Genomic DNA, 6888 nt, shown 5'->3' with positions numbered 1-6888 from the left:
CCAAGCACTGTTGTAAGCGCTGGAGGGGATACAAGGAAATCAGGTGGTCCCACGTGGGGCTCACAGGGATTAATCTTAATCCCCATTTTACAGATGAGGTAACTGAGGCTCAGAGAAGTTAAATGACTTGTCCAAGGTCACACAGCAGACGTGCGGCGGAGCTGGGATTAGAGCCTATGACCTCTGACTCCCAAGCCCGTGCTCTTTTCACTGAGCCAAGCTATCACTGGCTTTCATAATAATAATAACAATAATAATAATAACGGTATTTGTTAAGCACTTACTATGTGTGAAGCACTGTTCTAAACACTGGAAAATAAAAACACAGGGCTCGTCCGGGACTGAGTGCTTACTGTGTGCAGAGCTCCGTGCTAATTTATTGAGCGCTTACTCTGTGCAGAGCACTGTACTCGTTCGTTCAATCATATTTACTGAGTGCTTACTGTGTGCAGAGCACTGTACTCATTCATTCATTCAATCGTGGCTTAGTGGAAAGAGCACGGGTTTGGGAGCCGTCAGAGGTCGTGGGTTCTAATCCTGCCTCAGCCACTTGTCTGCTGTATGACTTTGGGCAAGTCACTTAACTTCTCTGTGCCTCAATTACCGCATCTGTAAGACTGTGAGCCCACTGTTGGGTAGGGACTGTCTCTATATGTTGCCAATTTGTACTTCCCAAACGCTTAGTACAGTGCTCTGCACACAGTAAGCGCTCAATAAATACGATTGATGATGATGATGATTAATAATAAGGATGGTATTTGTTAAGCACTTACTATGTGCCAAGCACTGTTCTAAGCCCTGGAGGGGGGATACACGGTAATCAGGTTGTCCCACCTGAGGCCCACAGTCTCAATCCCCATTTTACAGATGAAGTAACTGAGGCCCAGAGAAGTTAAGTGACTTGCCCAAGGTCACACAGCAGACAAGTGGCGGAGGCGGAATAAGAACCCACGACCTCTGACTCCCAAGCTCAGGCTAGGCCATGCTGCTGTGAGCCCCATGTGGGACTACTGATTACCTTGTATCTCAGTGCTGGGCACATAGTGAGCACTTAACAAATACCTTTACTTATTATTATTATTATTTATTGAGCGCTTACTGTGTGCAGAGCACTGTTACCGAATGCTTGATCGCTTGGGAGAAGACAATAAAATACGAGCAGCATGCAAAGCAGCATGGCATGATGATGATGATGATAATGGCATTTATTAAGGGCTTACTATGTGCAAAGCACTGTTCTAAGCGCTGGGGAGTTTACAAGATGATCAGGTTGTCCCATGTGGGGCTCACAGTCTTAATCCCCATTTTACAGATGAGGGAACTGAGGCGCATAATGAATAGAGCACAGGTCTGAGAGTCAGAAGGTCTTGGGTTCTAATCCCTACTCTGCCACTTGTCGGCTGTGTGACTTTGGGCAAGTCACTTCACTTCTCTGGACCTCAGTTACCTCATCTGTAAAATGGGGATGAAGACCGGAGCCCTGTGCCGGACGGGGACTTTGTCCTCGCCAGTTTGCTTGATAATATATTAATGAAAACAATAATTATGGCATTTGTTAAGCGCTTTCTACGTGCCAAGTACTGTACTAAGAGCTGGGGTGGATACGAGCAAATCGGGTTGGACACAGTTCCTGTCCCGCGAGGGGCAAAAAGTCTTAATCATCTATCCCACCGCTTAGTACAGTGCCTGGCTCGTAGTAAGCGCTTAACAAATACTACAATTATTATTAGAGTTGGTAGACAAGTTCCATGCAGAATTAATTAATTAATGTCTGTCTCCCCCCTCTAGACTGTAAACTCATCGTGGCCAGGAAAAGTATCTGTTATACTGTTATATTATTGCTGTCGTATAACAGAATTAGCAGACACTTTTCCTGCCCATAACGAGCTTACAGTCTAGAGGGATGTCTAAGAACAGCAATTATTGTGGTATTTGTTAAGCACTTACTCTGGGCCAAGCACTGTACTAAGCAATGGGAGTAGATACAAGATACTTGTACATATTTATTCTATTTATTTTATTTTGTTAATGTTTTGTTGTCTGTCTCCCCCTTCTAGATTGTGAGCCCGCTGTTGGGTAGGGACCGTCTCTGTATGTTGCCAACTTGTACTTCCCAAGCGCTTAGTACAGTGCTCTGCACACAGTAAGCGCTCAATAAATACGATTGAATGAATAATCAGGTTCCACATTAGGCTTACAGTCTGTAGAAGGGAGAACAGGGTATTGGCTCTCCATTTTGCAGATGAGGTAACTGAGGCACAGAGAAATTTTGGGTTTTTTTTTCTCTTTTCTAATGGAATTTGTTAACTCCTTACTATGTACCAGGCACTATACTAAGCCCTGGGGTAGATACGAGGTAATCAGTTTGGACACAGTTAAGTGACTTGCCCAAGGTCACACAACGGGCAAGTGGTGGAGTCAGGATTAGAACCCAGGTTGACAGAGGGGAATCAGAAGAGCTCCAGTTAGCTTAGTGTCTGCATTTTAATAGATATAAGGATCAAGGATCACATGTTTTTGGAAGCATTTCGACTTCAGGAAGCAATAATGCCTGACACATAGTAAGTGCTTAGCAAATACCAAAATTGTCATTATTATTGTTAGAAGCAGCATGGCTCAGTGGAAAGAGTACGGGCTTTGGAGTCAGAGGTCATGGGTTCAAATCCCGGCTCCGCCAATTGTCAGCTGTGTGACTTTGGGCAAGTCACTTAACTTCTCTGGGTCCCAGTTCCCTCATCTGTAAAATGGGGATTAAGACTGTGAGCCCCACGTGGGATAACCTGATCACCCTATATCCCCCCAGCACTTAGAACAGTGTTTTGCACATGGGAAGCGCTTAACAAATACCATCATTATTTTACCAGCACTTAGAACAGTGCTTTGCACATAGTAAGTGCTTAATAAATGCCATCATCATAATTATTATCCCAACAATACCTTTCAGGGTCACATCTGGAGAATTTACAGTACTCTATGGGAGGGAGAGTCAAGCAGAGGCCTATCCATTCCAGTGACACTGGAGAGAGTCGAGGGCGGAGACTCAGGTTTACTGCGGAGGAGGAAGCGATGATATTTTTACCAAGAAAATTCTATGGATACACTACCAGAACGATTGCAGATGGAGAGCGAATGAATGAATTCATGAATGAATGAATTTATTATGAATTTTTATGAATGAAATTTTTATGAAATTTATGAATGAATTTATTACTTTACCTATTTTACTTGTACATATTTACAATTATATTTATTTTGTTAATGATGTGCATAGAGCTTTAATTCTGTTTGTTCTGATGATTTTGACACCTGTCCGCGTGTTTTGTTTTGTAGTCTGTCTTCTCCTTCTAGACTGTGAGCCCGTTGTTGGGTAGGGACCGTCTCTATATGTTGCCAACTTGTACTTCCCAAGCGCTTAGTCCAGTGCTCTGCGCACATTAAGCACTCAATAAATACGATTGATTGATGTGTCCATGTCCTCACTATGGGTCGGACACCACTCGACAGCATAAGACAACAACAATTACCCAACAGCTGCTTCTCCTACCTCTGCTCTTCAAGAAGAAACTTCTCACCAGACTTTGAGGCACTCCATCTGTTATCTTCTCACTCTTTATCCTCATTCAGTCAATCAATCAATGGTATTTATTGAGCACTTATTGTGTGCAGATCGTTACACTAAGGACATGGGAGAGTACAGTGCAATTGAGTCAGCAGACCTGATCCTGGTCCTCAAAGAGTCCTTAAAATCTAGGGGGAAGACAGACTTTAAAATAAATTACAGATGCCAGAGATGGGCAGAGTATAAGGCTACGTTACATGAGTGCTGTGGGGCTGGGAGTGGGTGGGGTGAACAACAAACTGTTTAAGGGGTACAGTCCCAAGAGTATGGATGACCCAGAAGGGAGGGCGAATAGGATGAGGGGATGAGATAGAGTGGAGATACAATTTTAGAAGGGCTTAGAAGATGGGAGAATGGTCTGTCAGATATAATAATAATAATAATAATAATAATAATAATAAGAATAAGAATAATAAATAATGTTGGTATTTGTTAAGCACTTACTATGTGCCAAGCATTGTTCAAAGCACTGGGGTAGATACAAGGTATTCGGTTTGTCCGATGTGGGGCTCACAGACTTAATCCCCATTTTTACAGATGAGGTAACAGAGGCACAGAGAAGTAAAGTGACTTGCCCGAAGTCACGCAGCTGATAAGTGGCAGAGGTAGGATTAGAATCCACAACCTCTGACGCCCAAGCCCGGGCTCTTTCCACTGAACCATGCTGCTTCTCATTGAAGGGGGAGGGAGCTCCAGGCCAGAGGGAGGATGGGAGCAAGGGATTGTCAGGTCCTCAGCAAGACAGATGAGATTGAGGGACAGTGAGTAGGTTGATATTAGAAGAGCCAATTGTAGGGGTTGGGTTGAAGTAGGAGTTCAATCAATCAATCAATCGTATTTATTGAGCGCTTACTGTGTGCAGAGCACTGTACTAAGCACTTGGGAAGTACAAGTTGGCAACATATAGAGACAGTCCCTACCCAACAGTGGGCTCACAGTCTAAAATGGGGTGCAAGCAAGTTCAGCAAGGTAAGGTGGGAGGGGGAGAGCTGATTGAGTGCCTTCGAGCCAAAGGTAAGGAATTTCTATCTGAGGCTTGCTTCTCTCCCACTACAGTGCAACCGGCACACTTTTCTCCCTTAATGCAAACTTGATCACCACTCCTAGCTCTCTTCTCTGCCATTATTGAGCGCTTGCTAACACCCAACTCCTGGCTGGAATTCCCTTCCTGCTCAAGTCCAACAGACTCTTCCTATCTTCAACCCTACTTACGTTACATCTCCTCCAGGAAGCCTTCCCTGACTAATCTCCCAACTCCCCACCCCATTTCCCTCCTTACTGCAGCACCTATGCACTTCAGTCTGTACTCAGTAAGCACTTAGGTCCCCCCACCCGACCTCCACAGCACTTATTCATCTTTATACTCAGTTGCTTCCCCTCTATTTTAAGCACCTTGAAGCAGTGTTGCCTAATGGTTAGAACATGGGCCTGGGACTCGGAGGACCTGGGTTCAAATCCCAACTCTACCACTTTTCATTCATTCAGTCTATCGTATTTACTGAGCACTTACTGTATGCAGAGCACTGTGCTAAACGCTTGGGAGAGTACGATATAACAACAAACAGACACGTTCTGCCCCCAACGAGCTCACAGTCTAGAGGGGGAGATAGACGTTATTATAAATAAATAAATAGATAAATAAATTACGGTTATATACAGATGTGCTGTGGGGATGAGAGGGAGGATGAATGAAGGAGCAAGTAAGAGCGGCGCAGAAGGGAGTGGGAGAAGAGGGGAGGAAGGTTCAGTCAGGGAAGGCTTCTTGGAGGCGATGTGCCTTCAATAAGGTTTTGAAGTTGGGGAAAGCAATTATCTGTCTGATGTGAGGAGGGAAGGCATTCCAGGCCAGAGGTAGGATGTGGGTGAGAGGTCGGTGGTGTGATAGATGCGCTTAGTACAGTGCTCTGCACACAGTAAGCGCTCAATAAATATGATTGATGATGATGATGATGATGATAGATGAGATCGAGGTACAGTGAGAAAGTGAGCATTAGAAGAACGAAGTGTTTGGGCTGGGTTGTAAGAGAGTAGTGAGGTAGGTAAGGTGATTAAGTGCTCTAAAGCAGATGGTGAAGAGTTTTTGTTCGATGTGGAGGTGGATGGGAAACCACTGGAGCTTCTTGAGGAGTGAGAAAACATGGTCTGAATGTCTTTGAAGGAAAATGATTCGGGCAACAGAATGGAGTATGGACTGGAATGGGGACAGACAGGAGGCAGGGAGCTCAGCAAGGAGGCTGATATACTAATCAAGTTGGGATAGGAAAAGTGCTTGCATTAATGTGGTAGCAGTTTGAACCACACTTGTCTGCTGTGTGACCCTGGACAAATCAGTTAACTTGTCTACACCTCATTTATCTCATCTGTAAAATAAGGATTAAGACTGTGAGCTCCACATGAGACACAGACTGTATTTTGTACCACCCCCAGCACTTAGAACACTGTTAGACACTTGGTAAGCTCTTAACAAATACTATTAAAAAAACAAAAGCTCCTTAATGTCATGAATCGTGTCTTCTTATTCTATTGTACTTTCCCAAGTGTGTTATACAAAGCTCTACACACAGTAAGCGCTCAGTAAATACAATTGATTGATTGATGAATTGATTGATTACCTCCACCATAGCTACTGCTGCACTAAAAGTAGTCACTAGTATTGTTGGGGAGGAGAGTGTACATGCAGGCTTGTGCTTCAGGGACAACAAGTATATGTGAATGGGAATTGGCGTTGAAATGACCAGGCCCACAAAAGCCTTCATCTGACCCTGGCCTTCAGGCTCAGTTGGAAGCTCCTTAGCAGAATGCAGTTGTCAGGGTGAGAAACCCATGCTTGTGTCCACTGACCCCAGCTGTATTAGTCAATACCAGATTATTGTAACAAAATTTACTTTTTGCCAGTTCCCTTCTGGTTTAAGTGAGAAAGGGAGCTAGATCAATTTACTGGCTAATTGAACTCTGGCTTGAACTCTTTTGGGAAATGGAGTGTACTTCAATGATCTGTGGTTCCTGGAACAGAAAAATGCTGGCAGAAGCTGAGTGGCTTTGAGTCCAACTCAACTTCTCTAGGCTTTGGTTTTCCCAAGAGCTGCTCAGTTGTACTGGGCAGCAGCGGTATGGGAGAGAGTCGAGAGTGGAGACTCAAGTTTGCTGCGTGGAAGGAGGCAATGGAAACCCCTTTTGTATTTTTACCAAGAAAACCATATGGATATACTACCAGAACGGTTGCCGATACCAGAATGATGGAAGTGGGCATTCTTGGAGAGAGGTGTCCA

The sequence above is a fragment of the Tachyglossus aculeatus genome, chromosome 7, assembly GCF_015852505.1.
Source record: "Tachyglossus aculeatus isolate mTacAcu1 chromosome 7, mTacAcu1.pri, whole genome shotgun sequence".
Lineage (NCBI taxonomy): Eukaryota > Metazoa > Chordata > Mammalia > Monotremata > Tachyglossidae > Tachyglossus > Tachyglossus aculeatus.
Note: the sequence above shows the minus strand (reverse complement) of the source record.